The 24956-nt window shown below is 43.8% G+C and overlaps 2 long non-coding RNA genes across 2 annotated transcripts in view; one reads left to right on the top strand and one right to left on the bottom strand.

Annotated features, from left to right (window-relative positions):
• LOC116962550 overlaps positions 1 to 24956 on the top strand; it is a 35161-nt gene that overhangs the window by 7325 nt on the left and 2880 nt on the right. Inside the window, exons 2-4 of the long non-coding RNA XR_004407645.2 lie at positions 5575 to 5637; positions 10465 to 10589; positions 20952 to 21024. This is a non-coding gene — a long non-coding RNA (uncharacterized LOC116962550). The remainder of the gene's footprint in view (positions 1 to 5574; positions 5638 to 10464; positions 10590 to 20951; positions 21025 to 24956) is intronic.
• LOC122152945 lies at positions 503 to 15298 on the bottom strand. Its single transcript, XR_006164943.1, has 3 exons — positions 15171 to 15298; positions 4200 to 4205; positions 503 to 537 (listed from the first exon to the last, which is right to left on the bottom strand). It is a non-coding gene; the product is annotated as an uncharacterized LOC122152945 (long non-coding RNA).

The raw sequence follows: 24956 nt of genomic DNA on the forward strand, positions 1-24956 counted from the left end.
GACTTTTAAGTGCCTCCTCACGTAGCCTTGCTGTCCTGACTCCATACTTAGCCCTTTTACAAGGAAGGGTGCTAAGAACCCTTCTGGAAGGATCGATATCTGAATGCAACTTTTCCACAATTTAAAACGTTTTTCTAATTTCCTTTTGTGCGATGTTGTACGAATTTCTGTCACGTGGGTGCGTTGCACTTTTTATAATCCCGCAGAGGTGTTCACAAAAGGAGTTCCAAAGAAATGTCAACAGAAGTAAGAGCATGCAGCCAATGTCCTTAGCGTTCTGGACCTTAAAGTGCAGCTATTAACCTACTCGGAAGTATGTGCTTATTTCCCATCCTATCCAGGATAGAGTGCAAGCTTCTACTTGAATTACTTCAAAATCACATGCTTAAATTGTGTTCAATGACATCTTAAGTTCATTTTTGTGTTTCTCATTGTCCTGGGTTGAGTGAGTGGTGGAGTTTTTTGGTGTCAGGGGAGGGGCCTATCGGGGCGGCCCCCTGGGAGAAGCTTCTCGAAGCTCCCCCAGCTCCACGTCAGCTCCACTTCTGTTTGCGAAATTGAGCCAATCGGCTGCGCCTCTGCGATAACGTATTTAAGAAGGGACGTGGTGAGGAGCAGTGGGACTGGTGAGGAGGAGTCGCTGCAGCTGCATGAACACCAAGGTCAGTGGAGGAACGGAGGAAGAAAGGAGGGGGGAGGTGTGCCGGAGCAGAGACCCCCCTGTATCCTGTGGGGAGACGGCAGGGCGGCCCCCCCTGCCACCCATGGAGATCTGCGGTGGAGCAGACATTGATTTACAGCCTGTTGTTCCTGCTCGGATGATCAAGGCTCTGTGCCCGAAGAAGGCCGGGGTCTCATGGGAAAAGGCAGCCCCACTGCTGTAATTCAGTGCTGGGAGGATTGCAGCATGCGGGGGAGTCCCACGCCGGAGCAGCTCGGGAAGGGCTGCAGCCGTGGGAGGGAATCCAGTCGGAGGAAGTTAGTGACCCATGACGGAGCAGTGTGGGGAACGCTGCGGCCTGTGGGAGGGATTCATGTCGGAGAAAGTTTGTGGAGGACTGTCTCCTGTGAGAGGGGGACCATGATGGAGCAGGGGGAACAAGTTTTGGACACTCCCCTCACCGAAGATGGAGAAAGTGGCAGCGCTGCCTGCACCCCCCATTCCCTGCCCCTGCGCCCCTGGGGGAGGAGGTAGAGATATCGGGAGCAGAGCTGAGCCCGGGAAGGAGGGAGGGGTGGGGGGAAGGTGTTCTCAAGATGTGGCAATGCTTCTCACTGTCCTACTCTGTTATGTGTTGTTAGTGTCTGTAATAAATGTATGTTCTTTTTTTTTTTTCCCCTAACGAGTCTGCCTTTTGCTCGTGACCATAAAGGGGGATTTTTCCCCATCCCAGTCCTATCTTGAACCCCAAGCCTGGCTCTCTGTCCCTTCTCATTGCCGGAGGGGAAGGGAGAGAGAGCTGCTGCATTGTGGTTGGCTGCCAATCAGGCCTAAACCACAACACTCATTATGTAAAACACCCCACGTTTTATTCCTTTGTGTATCTATTTGGTATATGTTCACTTTAACCTATAAAATAATGCACTTTAATGACTTCTATTCCTGCTAGCCCTGAAGGGGTGAGGGACCAGGGAGCAGTACTTGGGCTTTATTTTCTTACTCATCAGTGTACCTGTTAGTGGTGTCCATTGCAGAGCTGCCCTTACACCAATACAGTGATACCATGTAATGTTTGGTTCCTAAATTGCTCCTGCAGGGCTCGGTTGGAAAAATGCAGTATTTTTTTTTTTTTTAATCAGCTGCTTGACTGCAATCAATATATTGGTGTGTCTCCCGAGGTTCAGCTCTTCTCCCATGACTGCTGGTGGATCACAAGTTGCTGTTCTTGCTAGCATTCACCATTTCCTGCCAATGCTTCTTAATTTGGGAGAGTTAGTTCTATATTAAAGAGCTTCTACTTGTAAATGTTTCTAATGTAGCCTTTTTCCTTGATAGTCTGAGCACTTACCTTGTTCTTAAGAGTGCTTCTGTACGTGCTTTTTCCACATGCCTCACACCCCATCTTTACTCTGTGGTGGTGAAACTGCACAAGCTGTTAAGGTGAACTCCCATCGACAGGTTACTTACAGAAAATTAATGCCCCGCCAGCACGCCCGGCATCAAGCAGAGCTCTGTGTTTCCACGTAGGAAGCCTGAGTCTGAGCACCGTCCCTTTGAGCTGCTTGTGATGGCTGGGAAGGAAAAATATTCCCCCCCCCCCCCAGTTGCAAAGGCCACCTCAGGTCTGCCAGGTTCGGGGAGGTTACTCTGAAGGGGAGCTCCCCCCAGTCAGCCCGGGCTGGGGGGAAGCTCTGCACCCCGTGGGTACGTGTGAGGTGAGAGCGTAGAGATGGAGGAGGCTTCCCCTTCCACGCATGTTAAGTACAATCAGTAAAGGCAGCTTGGGACCACGTTTTTAACACAGTGCCTTAACATAGAGGTTGCTGCGTTGCAGTTTTAATTAAACGCTGGTGGTGCCTACAGTTAAGCATTCCTTGTGGCTTAAATACTCCAAATAAATAGAAAAGAAATAACTTTCATACAATATTTAATAAACAAACGGAGTAATTCCATGCATCTCTAGAAGGGAAGAAAGGAACTGTTGATGGAGGTTTTAAACCAAACCATATTTATGCAGCATCGTTATCCTCTTGTTTTCCTGGAGACATCGTGTCCAGGTGTCCAAGCATGCTGCCTCAGTAGGGTGGTGGCAAGCCAAAGTTGTTCAAAGCAATTGTTGTTTTGAGGTTGAGCTTCAAAAGCAGCAAGACCCTTTTCCAAAATGAAACCGGTAGTCCTTTGGGAATAATGAGATACCTGATAATGTTACCTGACAAAAACGTTTGGGGATGGAAATGAAGCATTACAGTAGTTTAGTATATATCAGATGACTTGAAGTGGTTAAGAAGGCTGTGTTGCTTTCTCTAAAGGCATTTAAAAACTTATTAAAAGGCTTCAGTAAGCCAGCATTGGATGTTGCAGGTAAATACTGGGAACAGATCTGTTTTTCCCCGTTTTGTACTCGTTCGTTTGAGCACTCTTCGGAAGATGCCCGTGTTTTCCCTCAACAGTGGCCGCTTTTCACATGTTCTAACCTACATAAATTCTTAATGTTTTACTATACTTTTCGCAATGGAGATGTTATTGGTTAGGTAATAAGAAAAAGCCCTGGTTCTACCATGTAATGTGCGTTTTTTGCACAAGAATATTGAATAGACTTCATTATTTTTTTCAATACAAGTCTGAATTCTACCATTTGATTACCTGAACCAAAAGCATTTCAATTTGCCATCCATCACCCTGACCAGTGTAAAATGCTGAATATTCAGATTAAATTGGAACTTTTTTTCTATGAATAAGGAATTTGATTCAATTCTATAATATACAGTGTCTCTGGGGAGAGGAAATTGAGCTGAAGGTCGCTGAAGGCAAGTGAGAAAATTGTATTATCCAAATACAAAATTCTTTTTCTTATCATCAAAACCTGAAATACAGCCATGGGGAATAAGGGGGTCAAGAGAGAGAATTCAATTAGAGATGAAAATGGAAAAGGTGCATTTTTCAACTTACCTTTCATTTTTCCAAACAAGTGGCAGCAGTGAGCTGTATGAGGACAATGAAATATTTGTCAAGCAGTTTAAATTTTTTTTTTTACTATAAATCAGAAAACATTCTCAATCAGTTATAAAGAGATAGTAAAAGTCCATCTGAACATGGAGTGTCCAATTCTTCATAGCCTTAACTATAGCAGTTTTAGCTTGTTAATCAGTAGTGCAGGAGAGATAATGACTACCTAATTGCAACAATTTATATGAATAAAACTGTCTTGTTAAGAAGGATCAATTGTCAAATATTTATAATCAGTTTCCCCCCTAGGACAGTTTGCAATAGCAATTTCTGCACTTTTCCCTCCTTAACTCATAAAGCTGAGTGACAAATGTTCAGAATAATTGTAGAAACGTGGTGGTGTTATGCCATAAAAATGCTTGCTTTTCTCTTTATTTATTCTAGTGTTTCTATTTATTAGTGTAGATACCAAGAATTTACGAAATAAACTAGACCCTGTCCTATGGGGCCACCTCTGTACCGTCGACAGTCACGCAGACACAGGCTGGGGTTTAGCAGAGAGCTGCGTGACCGGTGTCGCTGCTGGCAGCACACCTGCCTCTGCAGGATAGGCTTCCTCTTGTTAAAGGCATTTGAGATAATATTAGAGGAAAGATTTCCAGCCAGATCCCAGAGTGCTCATTTAGCAACTTCCTGAACTTGCTGCGTAAATTACACCGTGATTTACAAAATTAACTGGAGATAGCTCAGGAGTTCTCATCCTGTGTCTACACTTGTCAGTCTTGTTTGCAGTCATTTCCTAAACGTTCGTTCTTTACAAGACAAAATTACTGTGGTCTGCACAGAAACCTTTCTATATATGGTAAATGATAATTTTTAATAGCTTATAATTACATAACTGTTGATAGTCTGTCCGGCTATAATAGATGGCACCGTATATAACCAAACTTTCAAATATATTTTAATTCTAAGGAGCACTTCATACTGCAAGCACCAGTTGTGAGTTTGGGTTGGATCCCATATTGGCTAGACTTTAGTGAAAATTTCTCATATTCTGTGAAAAATAATTTGAAAATGCTGCTACACCTGAAGCCAAATGCAGTCGTCTCTGAGATGTAACCTGGAAAGCAAATCTTCAAACTCAGTGTAATAACCTGAATCTGAACATTGCGTTTTGGATGTATTTGTAGTACTGTATAATTATTAAAAGCATGTTATATTGACTGTGACCTTTCAACAAAATAATCTCTTTTTGAAAAACTGAAATTAGCAGTCACAACCCTCATTCTTTATTGTGCAAGGATTGTACGTGTAGATGTGAAATTAGGCCTTTTGCTGCTGTGTGAGCACATGCACTCAGTATGGTTAGGAAGCAGAAACGATGGTGCAGGACTCAGCACATCTCTGAACATGTGACACAGTTTATAGAGATGAATAATTTTCCCCCACACTCTGAGGTCCTTTGGAATGCATGGCTCAGACCTCCCTCAAAGCAGCTTTTTCTTTTTCTATGGGACAGAAATCTCAGTTCTTGGATTTTTTTTTTTTTTTTTTTGTAGAACAAAATTACGTTCCTATTTTGTTGGCTTGTTTCATTTAGTGTGTAATGGGTTCTGACACTGAAAAGAGCTGGAATGAATTATTTCAGTGGGAACACTTTCTGTACATTTTTTAAGATCTTACTGTGCACCTGTTTTTATTTCTAAGTGCCAGAACATCTCTGTAAGCCTAGTGCCTAATAGATTCACTGGCTTTCAGTGGAAGTGAAAGGGGTGTTCTATTTAGCCTGACTTGCAAGATTATGTTCTTTGTAAAATAAAATTCCTACTAGATGGATCAGGAGTGTCTGCATGTTACTTATATTGAGATTTGAATAATTTTTATTTTTTTGAAAAGTGACAAAGAGTTTTATAGTTCAGATCTAATGAAATGAGACTGACTTTAATTTTCTTTTCAACCAATCGCAGGAACAAGAATTTCATCCACAGTAGCTGAATTTTTCAAAGTGAAGGGAAAAGGACATTACATAGGTAAGATTATTCAGTCTGGTTCTATTTGAATCTACTGAACGTCCTCCTGTTTGGCAAAATGTAAAATTAATGTTTTTGGAATCTGGGGACTTCAATAACCTAAGAAAATTAAAAAATAAAGGGAGTTTTACTGAACTGAACTGAACTGAAATAGGTTGTTAGAAGAAAATCAGCCTCTGGTAAAGGGAAGGAAGGAAAATGATAAAGAGAAATCACATTGACAGAAACCTCAAACATTATGGAAACAAGTAGGTCAAAAGGGTTGTTCAAAACAATATACCTTTAGAATATATATTATCAAAAGCACCATTAATTCTTTAGGCAGAAAGACACTGGAGATCAAACAAATGCAGATTTATAGCTAACCATTAAACAATTGCCTGGGTGATGGGAACAAAAGAAAATAGATACAGTGCAGAAAATTGAACCAAGTGATTATCAGAATTAAAAGAAATTCTACCAAAATATTAGAAAAATAAATGAAAAATAAAATAAATGTTTCAAAGCAAACTTAATCCTTGGTGTTTGGGAATAAAGTTCTATGGGGGTAGACCTTCCATCGAAATTTGACGATTAAATCCTAAGATCTGGGAAAGGGAATTCAACCCAACGTCAACCACCTGGACTGTAGAGAGGAACTTCATTTTTTTTAACTAACTTTGATGGACTGTAGGCTGCTGGGAGAATGCAGCAAAATAGAGGTTATGCAAATATACGCGTGCATCGTGAACGCGTCAAGGTATAACAGAAAACTTTCGCTTCCCTGCAGAGCTCTCATTTTAAGGATGGAGGGGCCAGAAGATGTAGGCAACAAAGGAGAAGGGTTATGCAGGGGGCCTGTGGGTGATTTGCGCCGTGTGGCTCTTGAAAGATGCTGGAGATCCTCGGCTCAGGTGGTCAGTGGGAGTTGAGGCTGCGTACCAGCTTGCGCTTGCAAGGCCAGACCGGTGAGGTAGAAGGCCGGAGATGAACAGTTAACAGCCACGCATGTCTTCGTTAGCTTAATGCAGGCAAATCACTCAGATGGTGAAACACTGCTTGAGAGTGCAGCTTAATGACTGCTCTGTAGTAAAGCGAAGGAAATATGTCACCTAGGTAAGAGACTGACCTACTTAAATACTTTTGGGAAGGCTTTTTGATTATCAAATTGGCACACAGTGTTAGGATAACGACATCAAGCGTTCCATAGTCAGGAGTTCCCAGTGGGTAAGGCATCGAGCTCAGCCCTGTTGTATTTCACTGTGGGGGAAATATCACGCAGGTGGAACAGGAGACAAGGTACTTTGCTAGAGCGGCATGGTTGTGTGGTATTGCATGCCCCTCGAGGTCCTGGGCCGGCAACACTGGAGCCAAACCGCAGCGAGGCTTGGACGCTGCTGAAGGGCCAGTGCAATTTTTATCACTCTGCATCATGGACGGCAGCCCAGGGAACGAGCCGGGCTCCTTGGAGCTGTTCCAACTCCCACCTTGTCCCTCGGTGGCTGTGCGGCCCCTGGAGAAGTGAGGGAATGGAGGGGGAAAAAAAGCGTAAAAAAAGTCACTGTCCCTCATATGACCCCTGCTGGACTCATGGAAAATAAGCATCAGATGCTTAACAGTATGGGACTGCCCTTTCTAATGCTGTTCTTAAATTTGCTGCTGTTTTACCAAGATACTTAGAAAAGTCCACAAAGAGTAGAAGAGGTATTTTTGGAGAGGGACACCTGGAGGGAACTCACTTGAGTGAGTGAAAATTTTTTATGGCTGAGCCAGCACATGTAATACATATCTTTTTTTTCTTTTTTTTCCCTCTGAAGTTTTCAACTTCAGCAGCTTACAAGCACTGTTGTTTCTGTGGGCCGTGGCATGCTGACCAAAAGATCCATTCCAGCTGGAAGAGTAATTTCTGACTTTAAGGGAGCATGGCCTTAGCGAGGAGCGTGCAGTTGTGTATACCTCGGGTGTGGGGGAATTTCCTATTCATACGTCAACAACACCATTTCTGAACAGCCAAGTGTGCAAATGGTGTAGAGTTTAGCAGACCACCTGGTGGAAAAAGGGCTTGCCCGGGGAACTGTGGTGTGAAACGTACTCTGGTGAGAAGAATACATCCGTTTTCTCAGTATATTTTGGATCAGAATCTAAGTGAGATGTTGAACACTTTGAGCTATCAATGTCGTCAGCGAAACTTATTGTTGCAACCAGCAGGATACTGCTTTATTAGGTCAGAGATGCAGGTGTAGTAGAAGACAGTTTTATTCAGTCAAATGTAAGTGGGATAAAAGCAAGCAGAAACTGCCAGAACTGGGTAGGCATACTCCATGGAATTCCATTTCTTCCATTTAATAGAAATTTGCAGAGTGGCAACCCCCTCCCTCCAACGGTTTTGTTCTCCATTTTTATAGCTCTATAATATGAGGGAAATATCCTAACATTAATACGACTGTGTTCCTTTTATTTAAAAGAAAAAACCCTTTTTCTTTCTGCTGGAGAGCCGTTATTGCAACAGTAAACAAGAAAAGAGTGATCAATTTTAAACTGATAAACAGTGAAAATTTTCAGTGGGTAGAATAAGTTATGTTGAGGTTATTTCGTGAGAGCAGATTAGGAGAAAGCCAGGTCTTGTGTTTATTGAGCTTTTCTAATGAAAAGTAAACTCACAAAGCCTTCTTTATTAGCTTTTTTTATTAATAACAAATTGCATACTGTGGTATGCACCTATGCATACTGACAGTTAAAGCTGAACTTGTTCTCCCCCATGCATGAATATGTACACATGTACTAATCATTTTACATACAGAAACAGCTGAAAAGCCCAGAGTCTGGCTCCAGCAGAGCTTTTCCTGTTTACTTTGTTGTCTGTTGGATCAGGGGGTTATTGAAATACAGCTGTCATTTGGTAAAATTCTCAAGCAGGATTTGTCCAAGAAGTTGCTTTGCATGAGTGCAGAGTGCGATGTTTAGCTTGATGTTAGAAAGAAAGAAATACACATAAGAAGATAAACTCAATCATATAATTGGGTTGCATGAGTGTATTGCAGAACAATCTTTCATAGAAAAGGTATTGGATTAGTACATATAGAATTTCCACACTTAATTATTTCTTTTGGCACCTGGGTCTTACAAAGAGAGAAGAAACGTCCTTTTCTTTCTTCTCTGCTTCACAAGCAAACAAGAACCTAAGCAGAATCCTCTTTAGGCCATACCTTTCATTTACCACAACCTGATAGCCAAAGACACAGTTCAGCTGAGAATAATACATTTGCATGATGATGGCCTTGCCTGATGGGAAGAGAGGTTCCAGTTGGAGAAAGCGAAAGGGAAAAACTGAGCACCGTGTGAAAACTCTTGAATTTTGCACTCCGGATGATGTTCTACAGGGTAGGACTTTCCAAGCATCCTCTTGAGACATAAAAGGTACAGCTGGTGTGAAAAACTAGAACATCTAAACTAAGTAGACCAAACCCACGCTGGTGGGCCCATAGTAAAGTACAAGGGCTTACTGTGGACAGGTTACCACCAGATGTGGGAAGGAGAAGCCTGTCAAGCTTTGGAAAACTCTTTCTTGTATTCTCTAATGACCACGCTGTTGTCTTCTTGAAGAAAGAATGTGAAAATTATATTGCTAGAGATGTGTGCAGGGATTCCTCCGTGGTAACTGTGCAGTTCATCAACTGAAACCTTCCCTTCCCACTGTCCCCAAAGGCTGAAACACAGTTGAATCGAGCTTTTATATGAACAGGGCATAAAACACCCACCAGCTGGTATGCTACTGATACAATTTTAAGTGCGTTGCTTAAAAATACGTTACTGTGAATATTGAACTCCTTAGACAAATCCTCTCAGGATCAATAAGGAAGCTTCGCATTCATCTGCTCTAAACAACTTAAGATGTAAAGGATCTGTGCATGTTACCGTGGTACCTGCTCCTCTTGATGCTGTAGAAACCAGATGAGATACCTCTAGCCATATTAAGGGAGTGAAGCACCAGTCCTTGTCTAGAGTCTCCAAAGGCCTCCCAGGTGAACTGCATTTTGGAAGAGAATAAGAAAGTTATTTTCCATTTCCCATGAGTCTTCACTTATCACAGGTGGAAACTTGTATTGACCTCACTTACAGCCCTCAGATGCAAGACACCTCTTCCAAAATGTTTCTCTAAGTAAAGAAAAATATAAAGAATCTCCCACTACTGCCGCAGCTCAGGGATCCTTTTTGTTTCCCTACATTGTAGGGGCTGGTGTAACTGGCACATGCCTAATCCTGTCTTTTAGGAAGTGGGAACAAGGTGAACCTGCCAAAGGGAAAAGATTTTTGTGCTTCTCTTTGGCACCTGCTTTGCACCTGCTGTGTCTCCCATAGTGCTGCTGCAGTGACTCTAGGTCACTATTGTAGTGAAATGTTACGTTGTCAGCACTACGAAGTTCCTAAACTTTTACTGGGAATATTAGACTTCCTGTTTCTGAAGTGAAGCATATAAATTGCATCACCAACTATCAGGAGGAGGCATGAAAGTGTATCTGTAGCTGCAAATTAAGCAAAATATGTGTATATCCAAGTTAGGTATTCACTGAAGGAAGAATCACCTCTCCTTAGCAAAACCAATGCATCGGACAGGTATCTCTCCTTCTTTCTCAAATGATAATGACATGATATAAATACCCTCCTGTCATATAAAAAGACCTGTGCCTGCCTCTCTGTCTCCGTGCAATGTTTCATCACCTTCATTCACTTAAAATGGGTAGTAAATTCCAAATCACAAGAGAATTTTTTGTATTATTTGGGATGGGGTAGGCAGAGTTAAAATTAGCAATTCCAATCTATTGCTTTAATTATTTTCTCTTCTAACAGAAACTTCAGCCTTCCAGCTACTTGCGAGGCAGCAACATGTGTGTGCTCCGGGGATTGACCATGCCTCTGGTTTTTGTTGCAGTTTTTGAGGTAGCTGAAGAAGCAATATATTTATGGCCAATCAGGTAAGTGGTATATTGGAGGCACATAAACCTGTCTTACACAAGCATTCATAAAAGACTTTTCTCCCAGTAACAAATAGCATTTATGTCTCTTAGAGCAGAATATTGCTTACTCTGAATATCTAAATAAACCCCATGATTGCGCAGAGGAAAGATTTTTTTGAATGCTACCAAGGTCTGGACTATTATTTTCTCCTGAAGAGCTGTGCTGTCTCAGTGGTCTACTGAAGCAGTGTTCTCATTTCATTTAACACTATTTCGTAATATAACTGTAAATGGGAGTGTGACAATATTCTTGCATCATAACTGCTTCTTGTAATGTAATGCATATGAAGTGTTCTATAAAAATACCATGAAACAAGAAGTCTAGATTTCAGCAAAAATAAAATTGGTATTTATGTGGAAGGATTGTTGTCATTCTGTGTCCTTTATTGCTGCTGGTGTGCAGAGCTGACAAGTCTGCCTGATCCTGTACCCTTATGGGAAGCACAGATTTAGGCAGCCAGAGCTGAAAAAAGCAAACCAGTGTTTGATTTAACTTGTCTTTAAAATGACATTTCGGTTGTCTGTGTCTTAGTGACTATGAAACAATGATCTTGATGTTTTTAATTAGTTTCGCATAAACAACCTTGATAAACAGAAATAACTGCAGTTTATGGAATAGGTCCCTAAACAGTGTATACAACAGGCGGTTGCTGTTAGGAGTAGCAGGTGCTCTTGGTCAGTGGTTCCTGGTATAAGCTGGTTTCATTTACACAGACATTTGTGGTAGGAATAGAAGTGTGTCAAAAGCTGTTGCTTGTGAAATACTGTTATGTGAAGCTCAAGTAACATACCTTCTTTGGTTTTTGCCTTCTCAGTCCATCTGTTTTATCATGTAAGAAGGTAATAGAGTCACGTCCCCACCCACTTCTAACTGCACTGTGCTACAAGACTGAATAAAATACCGTAAATGTGACTGTAAATAGTTTCTCAGCATTTTTGTTGGCTTCTTCCAGGGCTAGGAGAAAGAACTGTTGCTTGCTAGGAAACTAGCAATCTTCCATTTTCCGTGTGGCAATACTCTCATTGTCACAGTGGTTTTAGTTGTTGAATTTTTAAGCAGGAATGTTATTAGTACATATATATATATGTCTGTCTCACAAACCAGGGATCAAGTTTCATCGCTCCTAGACCTTGTACAAGCTAGTGTAATGTTTAGCAAAGGTGATTTTATATTTGTAGGAACAGAAAACATTTTCCTTACTACTTGATCTAAGTAAAACAAAGATGTGGATTATTGCCTCTTGGTGCTGTGCAGTCTTAGCATGAGGCCCTGGAAGGCAGGTTAGAGGGCAAAGGGGAAAAGAGCTGGTCAAAGATACATGATAAACTAATAAACCACATGTCCGTGTCTCCAGAAGTTATTGCGAGGCTAACACCCCTGCCCATGTAATGCTGTTAGTATCTATTGATTCTTGTGACAGTGAGAACGACAGAGGAATAGTGCACTGAAAATGAAGACAGCCAGAAAAGGACACGTTTAGAAGCAGCATTGGGCTGATAGAGGGAAGAGGAAAATTCCAATGCCAAAGTCCGTCTCTTTAAACGCAGCAGAAATTGACTTTCTTTTCTTTCTCACACATACATTGTCCCTAGGAAACACCGTATCAAGCCTCATTTTCCTCTCATTTGAGCCCCAAGGGAGGGTTCTCACTGGTAGACTGAATGCTTTGCCAAAGGTAAGAGACAGAGAAGCCCGAGCACTGTCCCGCTGTGATGCAAGAAAACAGCTCTGCCGATATCTTGGTTTGCTGTGGGCTGCATGCACTGAAGAAGGGGGCAGGATACACGTGATCGGTGCTCGACCTGGCGCCCACCTGGGGCTGGAGGGTTTGGGAAGCTTGGCTGGCACGTCTGTCCCCTCGTGTGCTCCCAAGAGCCTGGCTCAAGGCTCCTCGCACACAGAAGCAGTCCGTGAGGTGTCCTCTCCCTGGCATCGTTCCGATCAAAAGTCTGGTTCTGCGCGTCCGAAGGAGGGTGAGGAGTTTCTCATTGAATTATTTTCACGTGATCCCCATCCTGGGCTAAAACAGGGCTCAGAGGCTGGCCTGACCCTGACGGCTGACAAATTGGGAAACGCAGAGTGACCCCGGGCTTAGGGCGATGCGGGGCAGCAGCGACGTAGGAAAGGGAGCAGCGTATTGGGTAAACCAGAGTGACTTCGATTTGTAACCTTAACACCGTGCGCATGAAGGAGAAGCGAGTATTTTACCAGGTGCCAAAGAACTGGAAAAGAATTTGTTGTGGAGATCCCGCCGTCAGTACCGTGCACAGAGCTGGAGCTGTATGGGCTGGCAGAAGTTTGGCTGCGGGTACCTGACGGCCGGAGGGGGACTGGCTATGCTACCCGTCTGTCGGTTGTCCTGTTGGTTTTTGCCAACACCCCCAGTTGAAATCCCAAACTGGTTTTCAGCAATATTGCAAGCCTGTAAAGGGATCACCGTTCCAGAGCTGGTAGCCACTGGTTCAGCAAAAAGAGTTCCCAGTTAGTCCCAAAATACAGAATTCCCAGAATTGCGTATGGCTGCCGGGGCATGTGATGACATCATCATCACCCGTGACATCACTTGCTGTCCTTGCTTGCTTTTGCTTATTATCCCCTCGATGTCAGACCGTAGTCCTGTTGTTCGTCAAGCTTCTACATTTTCTATCCTATTTACCAGCTGCTTCTCATATGAGCAGTGATCTGTTTGGTTTGGGGCTCCAAGGGCTGTGGCTAAAGGTGCTTGTGCATCGTGCACTCAGTCTTCCTCGTTTGCTGAAAACACACTTCTCAGACTTCTGTTTCTGCTCGTAGAAATATACATATATTTCATAGAGAGTTGAGTACACTTAACCCTGGGTCATATATGGGGCTTCATTTCTCTGTTTTTTTTGTTTGTTTGTTTTGGTTTCTTTTTAAATATCTTCAGCAGGGATTGTGCGATGCTTTGGTTTTACATATTTTTCCTCTCAATCTTATACCTCCATGTTCCCCTTCTGAACACTCATTTAAACTTAAAAAAAAAAAAATGGAGTAACATGCTAGAGATGACCAGATAATACACATTTCTATAGTGCAGCTCTGCATACCTGGTAGTCTTGATATTTAATTCCAGTTAATAGATTTTCTGTTAGAAACTGCACCCAGTGAATACTTCAGTAAAAGGAATTATCTTGCAAGAGTTGCAAACCAAATAAAAAGGCCCTAATCATAAATTGGGGTGACCTTGACAAGTATTCTCACATGTTAGTTAAATGCTTATCTTTTTTTTCCTCCACTTAGACCGTCATGAAGCAGAGGAATAAGAACTTAATAGATTATAGAACATTCCACAGAGGACAACGTGTACAAGCAGTTTAGTTAAGTTTTCCTACAGTCCTTCTTTCTGCTGCACTTCTGTGAGGGTAGTTTGGTCTCAAGCAGAGAAAAAATGATTTCGCCAGCTCCTGTGGGCCAAATTCTAGCCTCAAGCCAACTTGTGCATCTTCAGTGGAGCTCATGTGGTCTGAATCAGGTCTGGCAGAAGCAGCAGCCTCCTCTTCCTGTTTCTGAGCAAAAGATGAATGAGAGTGGTACCAGATGAAAGGCAGCAGTGAGTCTAATGGAGTTAGTTTATGGGGAAACCACCACCCAAATGAATTTTATTTGTCTCCCAGCTACAAATGAAATTCATTTGTTTTGGACTTCCTGACAGATTCAAATGTGTCAAAACATTAGGGTCATGAAGGTGGTCGTTTTGCATCGACAACTGTGGTTTTTAGTGGCACACTGGTTTAAATCAGCAGATTTCAAACAGATTTTGTAGTGAAGTTTGGGACAGAGTTGAACCCAATTTTCATGAAGAGAGTTGTGGTGTGTGAACAGATTTATATGGCTGGTCAGTAGCTGGAAGCAAAGCCATTAATGTTTGAACATCTCTGGATGTTATCTGGGAAACTGAAAAAGCCATTAAGTGTTTGGAGAGACATTTAAGGGAAGAAAATAAAATCAAATGCGAAATAAAGGCTTTGGGAATTCAGTGATATGAGGGAAGAATAATAGATGTTTGAGGAGGAAGCTGCAATAGAATGGGATAGTACTGATTAGAGAACGGGAGAATTAATTAAACTGAATAAAGTTAAAATCAGCCAGAGAACCACCAACCCTTCATCTTTAAAGCAGTTTCTTTACCTAGGTCATAGAGTACAAGTGCTAGGCCTTCCTCCTGCGATACCAAGAAATGCATTCGTTTAAATTTGGCTGAGATAAAGATGTGCTAATTAAATTAAAGCCTTCAGTCAGCTGAAGAGTATGAAACTTTGTCATTTTTCTGATGAGAATTTTACATTCTCTTGCAAAGGCCAGCTGCCAGAACGATGGTGCTTCTGAGGGAAAACGTTAGGACATTTAAATAGGTTATCTGTGAAAATAACATCATTTATAAGGATAGGAAGTAAAGATGGATATATTGTTGGTGTTTCCACATCATATGCGAACTGGACATTGCGCTGGGTTTCTCTGGCAAGGTTTTTGGTAGTGGGGAGGGCCCTCCCCACCCCCGGGCTCCAAGTCAGACCCACCTGTGGCCAGGGCCGAGCCAATTAGTGACGGTGGCTGCACCTCTGCGAGAACGTATTTAAGAGGAGGAACCTGAGAGGGGTTTGGGATGTGTAGAGGAGTTATAAGAAGGACACCTATGTGAACACCAGGGTCAGTGGAGAGAAGGAGAAGGAAGCGGGTGGGATATGGGATAGAGCAGAGAGCCCCCCCGTATCCTGTGGTGAGGCGGCAGGGCCGCCCCCCCCGCCGCCCATGGAGGGCCACAGTGGAGTCAAGGCCGACCTGAAGCCTGAGGAGGAGCCCAGGCCAGGCATCTGAACGTAAAAGAGGCCGGGACTCTGAGGGAAGAAGCAGCCCCCACTGTTGTGGTTCGGCGCTGGGAGGGCTGGAACACGCGGGGGGGACCCACGGCGGAGCAGCATGGGAACGGCTGCGGCCCGTGGGGAGGGACTCACTGAGGAGAAGGTTCGTGGAGGACTGTCTGCAGTGGGGGGGGAGCCCCGCGGAGCAAGGGAGGGATGTGCAGCGTTAATCCCCCATCCGGAGAAGGAAGGAGCCTTGGGCTGACTGTAACCCCTATCCCCTGCTGCAGGAGGAGGGAGAGAGATGGGGAGCAGAGCTGGGCCGGGGGAAGAAGGGAGGGGTGGGGGGGAAGGTGTTTCTGGATGTGGAGGCGCTTCTCACTCTCCCACCTTGGCTGTTAAGTGTTGTTTTTAGTGTTTGAATTAAAGCGATGCTCTTTCTTCCTCCCCTAAGGAGTCTGTCTGTTGCCTGTGGCTGTAATGGGTGAGCGACCCCTCCCTGTCCTTATCTGGATTCTGGATCCTTTTACTTTATTTCCTCCATTCCATTCCTGAGGGGGAAGCAGTGAGTGAATGGCTGTGTGGTGCTCAGTTGCCCTCTGGGCTCAAACCATGACAGTATCACATAAAATTTCTAGTGTATATTGATTAACTACACGATGAAGGAAACGCAAGACTGGCAGCTGAGTTGGATATACTTATTCATAATTGGTGTTTGTGTAATGGATCGTGGCAAGAAATTCAGATATCTTTATTTTGCTTATCTGTGTTTGAACGTGTATTGTAACAACAGCTTGTTTCATAGATGGAGACTGCTAAAACCTATGGTATTTTACCTGTGTGCTTTAGGTTCCAATAAGGTGCACAAGCTAGAGCTCTATGGGCAACTTAAAATACATTTTTCTTTGGCAGTACTAATTATCCAGATTTGCGATGTATATAATTTATGAAAGTACACACGTTCGAAGTGCTTTAACTACACCATTCATAGGAGTTTGTACTTACAGCATAGAATTAGTACCTCAGGTCTTGAATGCTGTACTCAGATTTTTCACTTTGAAAGCATTTTGTTTAAGGAAAGCTTCTCGTAAAACATAATACACCTGATGTCTCATTGTAGCAACTTTACTTAGTCTCTGTAATGTATATAAATGCTTTTACACTTAGGGTTGTTTTTTTTTTTTTTTTTTTTATATTGGGATGTTATGATACATTACATTCAGCTATCTAGGTCAAATCAGATTAGTTATTTATATTTAATAGGTTTATAAAGAGTTTGAGCGTTTGGTGTGTACATTTTTCCCCAGGTAACAAGCAGAATGGCTATGCAGATACCTGATGGGTCTGTTGGTTGTCATGGCACTCAGTGCAAAGGAGCGGAGCTATCCCAGCCCCATGCTGGGGGAATTAAAAATGAAAATGAGAAAGATTAGGTAGCGTAATGTTGATTTTTCTAATGGCTTCTACTTTCTCTGAGAAAAACAAATGCAGTATTTTTAATGAGGAAAAAAAAAAAAAAATCTCTCGGATACTCTTGGTATTTAGAGATGTCAGCATTTTGTGTGACAGCTTATTTCTAGCTTGACCGCATTTCTGTTTATAAACCATCATTAGAGGTTTAGAATGGAAGGAGATGATGCTCCAGGTGATACGTGCATACTGCCTGTAGTGATGCTCCTTAGAAACTAGCCAAATTTAGCTCAGATATGTAAATAAGGTTACTTCAGTGTTCTTTGGCGGATTACTCTCTGTCTGCCTGGCCCCCTTCTGTGACTTCCCTCACCCCAGTGTGACCGTCCGAAGCGTCTCCAGGAGCTGCTTTTCCCCCGCAGCCGGTGCCGCGTGGCCTGGGCAGTGCGTGGGGGGGCTCCAGCCCCCCCGACCTCCCTGCTGCTCGGCCACGCCTGCAGCTCAAACCAGGCTCCACGTTCTCCACACTGTGATTTTCCCACCCCTTATTTCTCGAGTGCAGTGTAAGGAACCTCAGCTGATACTCACTAATTTTTATTGATGTCTCAAGAGGCACTCGCGGGGTACTGTTCAGGGGAGTGGTGGGTTTATATCCCCAGTGTTCGGGGGGTGAGGGAATGTGGAGGTCCGGCTATTTGCAGGTCACACACCCCGTGGAAGCTGTTATCACCATAGAAGCCTTTTTTCTTTTTTAAATTTGGGACCAGCTGACAAAGAATAAGTACAGCCTAAGCCATGATGCCATGCCGGAAGCCTCCAGATGGCAATCAGATGTCAAGCAAGAAGGACCACCATCTTCCATAAGTTCTCTGTTGTGTCTGCTGGCCCTGGACTCATTTTTTTTTTGGATACCTACTGTCCAAACCAGCAGTTCTCACCTATATGTAAGAGCTGGATTGTTGTCTTGACGTCAGACCATAGAACAGAGAAGAATTAGGCTAGTCCAGGCGTGATCAGACTGTGACATCTTCATATGGCCGAGAGCCACCTGCACTTCTCCCGCTCTGTGCCCAACACCTCTTCCTCAGAGGTTACTCCTTGCTTACTTCTTTCCTCCCGGCATGCCTGACTGCTGCCTATCTACACACCCACCTCTTGCTCTTTCCTTGCACCATCCCTGCAGATACCTTGGGCCTCCTTCTCCCTCCCAGCTTCTCCAGGCACTGGGAATTTTCTGTTCCCTCTCGGTGACCTCCATAGCTCCCTGCGTCACAGAACCTGCATCTTACGAGTCTGCCAGCGCCACAGAGTCTCCAAAGCTGCTGATACCACAGTTAAAGTCATCTTACGTATTTGCCATGCCTTCCCCCCCACCCCCTCCTTTGGGAACTACATGCAAAGGTTTGGGTCTTACCCAAATACGCCGTGCTGGCGCTGGTTGTTTGCAGTCCTGTTCTGGGAGAAAGCTGCCCGTGCCGAGCATGAAATGTAAAGCTCCTGCAGGATCCTGAGAGAAGATGAGTGCTCCACAGCTTCCCAGGGGTGGCAGCTACTTTAAGTGATAATTCAGATATTCCACCCCCCCGGAGTAAGAAGTTTCAGAACATATTGTACCATGGATACTCGGGCAGAAGATGGTGGAGTAGGGGGGTTGAAGGCCTTACGCACTGATGGAAGTCTTACATTCTTGCATCCTGGTCACGAGAGTCCAGGTATTTAATAGCCTGTGGACAGGGAATTTGAGTCAAAGAATATGGAAACAGGATGACTGGCAGTTTGACTACACTAGCCTCTTATAGCCTCAATCTGGTCTGCAGTAAAAGAACATAAAAATGTTAGGTGATAACAAATGTTCCGTGTTAATTTGACTCATCTCCAGACTACCAGAAACATGATACATATTTACATATATTATATATATATATATATTTACATTTACGGGCTAGAATTCAGTGACAAGAATGATCTGACATGAAATTATGAAACACGCTGTTTGGAACAGTCAGCTGCAGAAGGGAAACAGAGTAAGCAGAGAACAATCTATCCAGGATGCTGCCAGGCCAGGCTGCAGAAAAATTACAATCTATATTCATTACAGATATTTAATAATTTTCTTAAAAAATAAATGTAGAAAATATCTCAAGTCAGGAAATATGAACCTTATTATTGATTAAGCATTTGAAAAGGAATTTTTCTCAATAAAGGAAACCATATTTTCTACTCGCTCCTTTTCTCTTGTGTTTTCATTAAGCAATTTAATATGTCTAAATCTTTCTTTATGTTGTATTTCCTCTTTATTATTTTATATTACATCTCTGTGTTCATAGATTGAATGATATAATGTCTAGCTAGGAAGAAAATATGCTTTCTGTTCAAACAAGTATAATAATTTCAGGCCAACTTTAGTCTTTTTATTGGGGAAAAAGTTATTAAAAAGCCCATAAGATGTGTTTGTTTTCTTTTTGATCAAAGCCTTTGGTACTCAGGCTTTTCTTTTTCACGTTCAGTAGGAAACACAAAGGTGCCCTGTCTGTTTTGTAAAGGCTCTGTGTTGCGCTGTTAAAGTCAATGGGAAATTTGCCTCTGACTTTGATGGGAACGTGACCAGACCCTGCGTTTATAGCAGAGAGCAGCGTTCATCTTGGTGTAATGGAAAAGATGCACAGGCATTTCAAGTACCTGGCAGTCTTACTTGGTTTCGCTGACCAGCTAAAATGCCTATAGCCGTGCCTCCTCAAGGCCAATAAGAAAATCAGCATTGGTGCTGGAGAACACAGAATTTCTGAAGAAAACAAACTTTCAGGTGTTTTTTTTCCTTACCAAATGTTTTTCTTGCAGAGGCACTGCTCTGCTAATGGCCATTTTTTTTTTTAAAAAAATGCATGTGCTCTGAGAAAAATGTTCTTTAAGCCAGCCTGAGGCAAATAAAATGTCCAAAGAAAAATCCCTCTTGCTTAAGATTCTTCCCTGCTGGGTTGTGTAGTGCACAGCAGTGGCGGCGTGGGTGTTAACGTGTCCTGCTTTTGCCATTCTGCAGCAGCAACTGTGTGAATGTTTCCTTGGGCATCTCCGATAGTTCGTTCATCCACATCGTCAAGGCAGTGGACGACAAACCTTAGGGCCGATGGCGATGAGCTTCCACGGAATTCTTTGGGATTTGGCCTGGCACCGGGCCACAAGCAGTGATGGGAGTTTTGCTTCTGGGAGATGTCCCTTCATAGGAACTGGAGTCTCTGAAGATCAGGGCTACTTCATGCTTCGAATTAGCAAGCTCTGCAAAACTCGGTCCTTTGATCAAAATGCTTTCCTCTAGTCTACTTAAAATCGAGGTCTTTTTATGTTAAAAACAACACCTGGACACCATAATAGCAAGCAGAACACAGCAATCATACGTGCAGACCTGGTGGTACCTAGCAGGGACAAACAGGAACCCTGCAAATGCCCAGTGTACGGTGATAGGGACTCAAAAAAAAAAAGCCGAAGCACATAAACTAATACTCAGTCTTCTGTGGTATCTTCAGAAAAAATATGGGAGGTTGTAAACACAGTTTAAGTATTTGAATGGAAAGCTGTCCATGCTGGCATGCAGTGAAAGGAGGCAGGTGCTGAAATTTAGCAGAGAATTCAATGGTAATTTTGCTGTAGATTTCAACAGGAACTGAGTTTGTGGTTTTGAAACTAAGCTTGTATGACTATTGCAGAGGGTATCACCTTAGAAAACAAAGCCCTTGTCAAAAAATACAATGCCCCGTTAAAAATACACATTACTAGTTTGGAAAACTGGGCATAATCCTGTCCTGGGTTTGAGTGAGTGGTGGGGCTCAAACCACGACAATTCCCCCTTCCAGAAAGAAGATTCTTGCACTGTAAGGTAGAGTAATTAATGTAACAATGGCTAGTCAAATTTACAGATTTTCATTCTAAACACATCTTTTATTTCTGTAAGAGGATGAGATGATAGAAGATCTTCTGTAAATGTTTCATCAAGGGACAGAAAAATCTGGAACTAGCCCTGGTAGAAAGAATAATACAATCGGAACTGATTGGGATTGAGAAAGAAGGTCATGCTTTTTCTGACCTCTTTTCCAGGAAGAAATCAAGGAACTAAGTATTTGCTTACCTTTAGCTGGATGATGAAACCCACTTCTGTTCAGCAAAGCAGGTAAGCCTGGACTGGAGTCCTGTTAAAGTTAAACCTTTGTGAGGTACCTTCACTGGATTTGAATAAAAACCGTGAAGCTACATATAACATTACGCTGAACCAAACTCAGTTTCTAATTTAAAGTATTTAACAAATAACCTCCTAAAAAACATATATGTACTTCTGCTTGGAAGAAGTTTTTTTCCGTTTGTTGCTTGCCATCACAAACTGGAAAAGATGAAGCAGATGGTCCTGGAGCTGTGAAATCAGCTCTTACACCCTAGTCTCTAGTAGCCACGCTGCTTTCTGTAAAGAGAAGTGACGTCCCACAGGTGACCCGGGTTTCCCCTTGGTTGAGCGTGTGTGTTCGTGGTCAGACCCTCTCCTAGTGCTCATTGCCATAGCTTAATTCAATTCACACCACCTGCAGATTTACCCCTTCATGCTTTTGGAGTGTTGCAGTGCTCACTGATCCTCCGGAGAGGCTGTAGGATGCCTACCGGGGGCTCTTCATTTTCAGACGACAGTTTCGTGATAAAAGCTCTCGGGTGGCCAGGCCGGGCCCTGGCCCTCTGCCCACCTCTCCCACAGGCAACTGCTGCCACCTTGGGCAAGTAATTTCCCTCTTGCCAGCGTCAGCGTCCCGTCCGCGGGATGGTAGCGGTGTTACTCTGCTTTTCCCTCACAGGCTGTCCTGGGTTGGGTGAGTGGTGGAGTTTTTTGGTGGCAGGGGAGGGGGCTCTAGGGGCGACCCCCTGTGAGAAGCTTCTCGAAGCTCCCCCAGCTCCACGTCAGCTCCACCTCTGCACCAAAACTGAGCCCATCAGCTGCGCCTCCGCGATAACATATTTAAGAAGGGACGTGGTGAGGAGCAGTGGGACTGGTGAGGAGGAGTTGCTGCAGCTGCGTGAACACCAAGGTCAGTGGAGGAACGGAGGAAGAAAGGAGGGGGGAGGTGTGCCGGAGCAGAGACCCCCCTGTATCCTGTGGGGAGACGGCAGGGCGGCCCCCCCTGCCACCCATGGAGATCTGCGGTGGAGCAGACACTGATTTATGGCCTGTGTTTTTTGCCTGAATGATCAAGGTTCTGTGCCCGAAGAAGGCCGGGGTCTCATGGGAAAAGGCAGCCCCGCTGCTGTAATTCAGCGCTGGGAGGATTGCAGCATGCGGGGGAGTCCCACGCCGGAGCAGCTCGGGAAGGGCTGCAGCCGTGGGAGGGAATCCAGTCGGAGGAAGTTAGTGACCCATGACGGAGCAGTGTGGGGAACGCTGCGGCCCGTGGGAGGGACTCGTGTTGGAGAAAGTTTGTGGAGGACTGTCTCCTGTGAGAGGGGGACCACGATGGAGCAGGGGGAACAAATTCCGGAAACTCACCGAAGATAAGGGAAGTGGCAGCGCTGCCTGCACCCCCCATTCCCTGCCCCTGCGCCCCTGGGGGAGGAGGTAGAGATATCGGGAGCAGAGCTGAGCCCGGGAAGAAGGGAGGGGTGGGGGGAAGGTGTTCTCAAGATGTGGCAATGCTTCTCACTGTCCTGCTCTGTTATGTGTTGTTAGTATCTGTAATAAATGTATGTTCTTTTTTTCTTCCCCTAACGAGTCTGCCTCTTGCTCGTGATCATAAAAGGGGATTTTCCCCCATCCCAGTCCTATCTTGAACCCCAAGCCTGGCTCTCTGTCCCTTCTCATTGCCGGAGGGGAAGGGAGGGAGAGCTGCTGCGTTGTGGTTGGCTGCCGACCAGGCCCAAACCACGACACAGGTAAATTCGTTGGTGACCCCCCAGAGATGCTTCAGCAGCTGTACGGGGGGCTGGAGCCTCAGCAAGGGGCCGGGTTTGGGTTTTGGCCGCGGCAGCCAAGTGTTCTCCTGGGCACCCCACTGCTCCCGTAAGGCAGTTTGGACTTGGCTTGGGGAGAGCTTAATGGTGGAGATGTGAGAGGGAATAGTCCCTGGGCTGTTTTATTCAGGAATTGAGGCAGAGCCCGGCAAGGCAGAGCCGGAGGATTTTCCTGATCCTAGGAACAGTGCGAATGTGGCCAGAGGTCATTTGCATTAACAATCCATGCGTAAGTTACATAAATGCATTTGCTCAGGTTCTTACAGTTTAGGAGCATTGTGGAAAACGATCTGTGCGTAAGTTAGAAAAATGCATTTGTTCAGGTTCTTACAGTTTAGGAGCAAAGTGCTTCCATTTGCTACAGAATGAAACTCATGGGTGCCGGGAATTGTCTAACGTTTTTGCTCCTTGCTTGTCGCCAGAAGAGGGACAGTTTGGGTCAGCAAATGCTCGAGAAACTGCACTGCCTGGGGCTGCTGCTGCTCCCCGCGGCCATGCTGCATCCCAGGCGGGTCCCCTGGGAGCAGAGGCCTCGTGTCGTCCCCGTCCCGGTGTCACCCGGCGGCCCGTGGGCTGCCAGGGGCCACCGAGCGGGATGCAAAGAGAAAGGGAATTTGGAAACTCGCTCTGTGCAAATACCTTCCCAACAGCTTAGTCCCGGTAATTGATACTGTAAAACTTCGGAGTCGTCCCAGCGCGCAGGTTAGGCACAACAACTGGCTTCTGTGTGAGCCGCTTCGCCTTGCTGGTAATGGCCTGTGCCAGCGGGTTGGTATTTTACTGATGGTTAAAGCTCGGGTGTAGAACCCCATTTAATTTCTTTGTGAGGAAAGCAAAAAGCATGAGCATGCAGTAGGTTGTGTGAGTAACCTTCCCCCATCAGGGCAGGAATCTTGTGCGGCACCATGCGTACGATGATGTTTTTCTTTATTATTTTCTGCAGTTCAATACAATTATTTTGGAAGGAAATGCTACCTAGGGGCAAATATGAGCTGGAATAGTTTAGAAGTGCATTCAAACACGATAGAAAAATCACTTGATTACTTAGAGGAATGGAAATAACCACGCCAACCAAACTCCTATAATCCATAGTGGGATAAAAATACACCTGAAGCTCTACTTTCCCAGTTAATAAGATGACAATGACATTACAGGACAGCCTTGTCACAGATAAACTGATAAGTAAATGACAATCCATACTGGTAAATGAATATTCTTGACATGAGATGATTTCAATACAATCCTAGTAAAATCCAAATAGATAGACGAGGAAGCTGAAGCATAGAACGTTGAGTGATGTACTCAAGGTCATTGAGGAAATGTCAAAACTGGCAGTCAAATTTAGGAAGACAAGTCCTTCCTAATCATTTCAAACTACTAAGCCATCTCCTCACAGCTAAGAAGCTATGGGTTTCCTCTCAACTAGTTACAATGGATTTGAGGATTTGGGGTTTAAAAAACAATGCCAAGACCAGCTGGTTTGAGGCAATTCCTTGTCTTTAATTATCTGGTTATGTAATCCTTTCTAATGCCTCCTTTCTGAAGCTCAGTTCAATTTGTAAGCAAAAAGTGCCTTTCCAAATAGAAAATTTCAGTGTCTTATTTGGAAAATGAGGATACAAGGGGTATCATCCAAGCTGGAATAAAACATTTCACTCAAAAAATGTTGAGAAGTGTTTTGACATTTTTGACATTTCTTCTTCATTTTTGTTGGCTAAAACAGTCTGTAAGAGTTGATGTGACTTGGCAAATATTCTCACCCCTTAGAAAATCAGTTTTTGCCAAATCTACTGTTCAGTGATACTATTTCCTCCAGATCTTTGGCTCAGCCTTATTTAGCATAGTTAACACAAGTTAACCACAAGTAAACACAAGCTAACCCTTGTGCTTTCATTAAATATGTCTTTCTTAAAGCCTTAGATCCTTAGAACAAGTGTCTATGCAACAGACCCTGTTTTTATTAACAAAAGCAAAATGAATTTTTAAGTCTTAGGGATGTAGGAACAATTTAAAGCTGGAGTGTAAGTACATTTGGATCTGTAGGCTCCAAAAACCAAAAGGCAAACACTCCATGCTGTGACTATTTGAAGGTCTTACCATTTTTAGCTAGGAAGTTAA

Source organism: Tyto alba, unplaced genomic scaffold (genome assembly GCF_018691265.1).
Source record: "Tyto alba isolate M040663 unplaced genomic scaffold, T.alba_DEE_v4.0 Super-Scaffold_14, whole genome shotgun sequence".
Classification (NCBI taxonomy): Eukaryota; Metazoa; Chordata; class Aves; order Strigiformes; family Tytonidae; genus Tyto; species Tyto alba.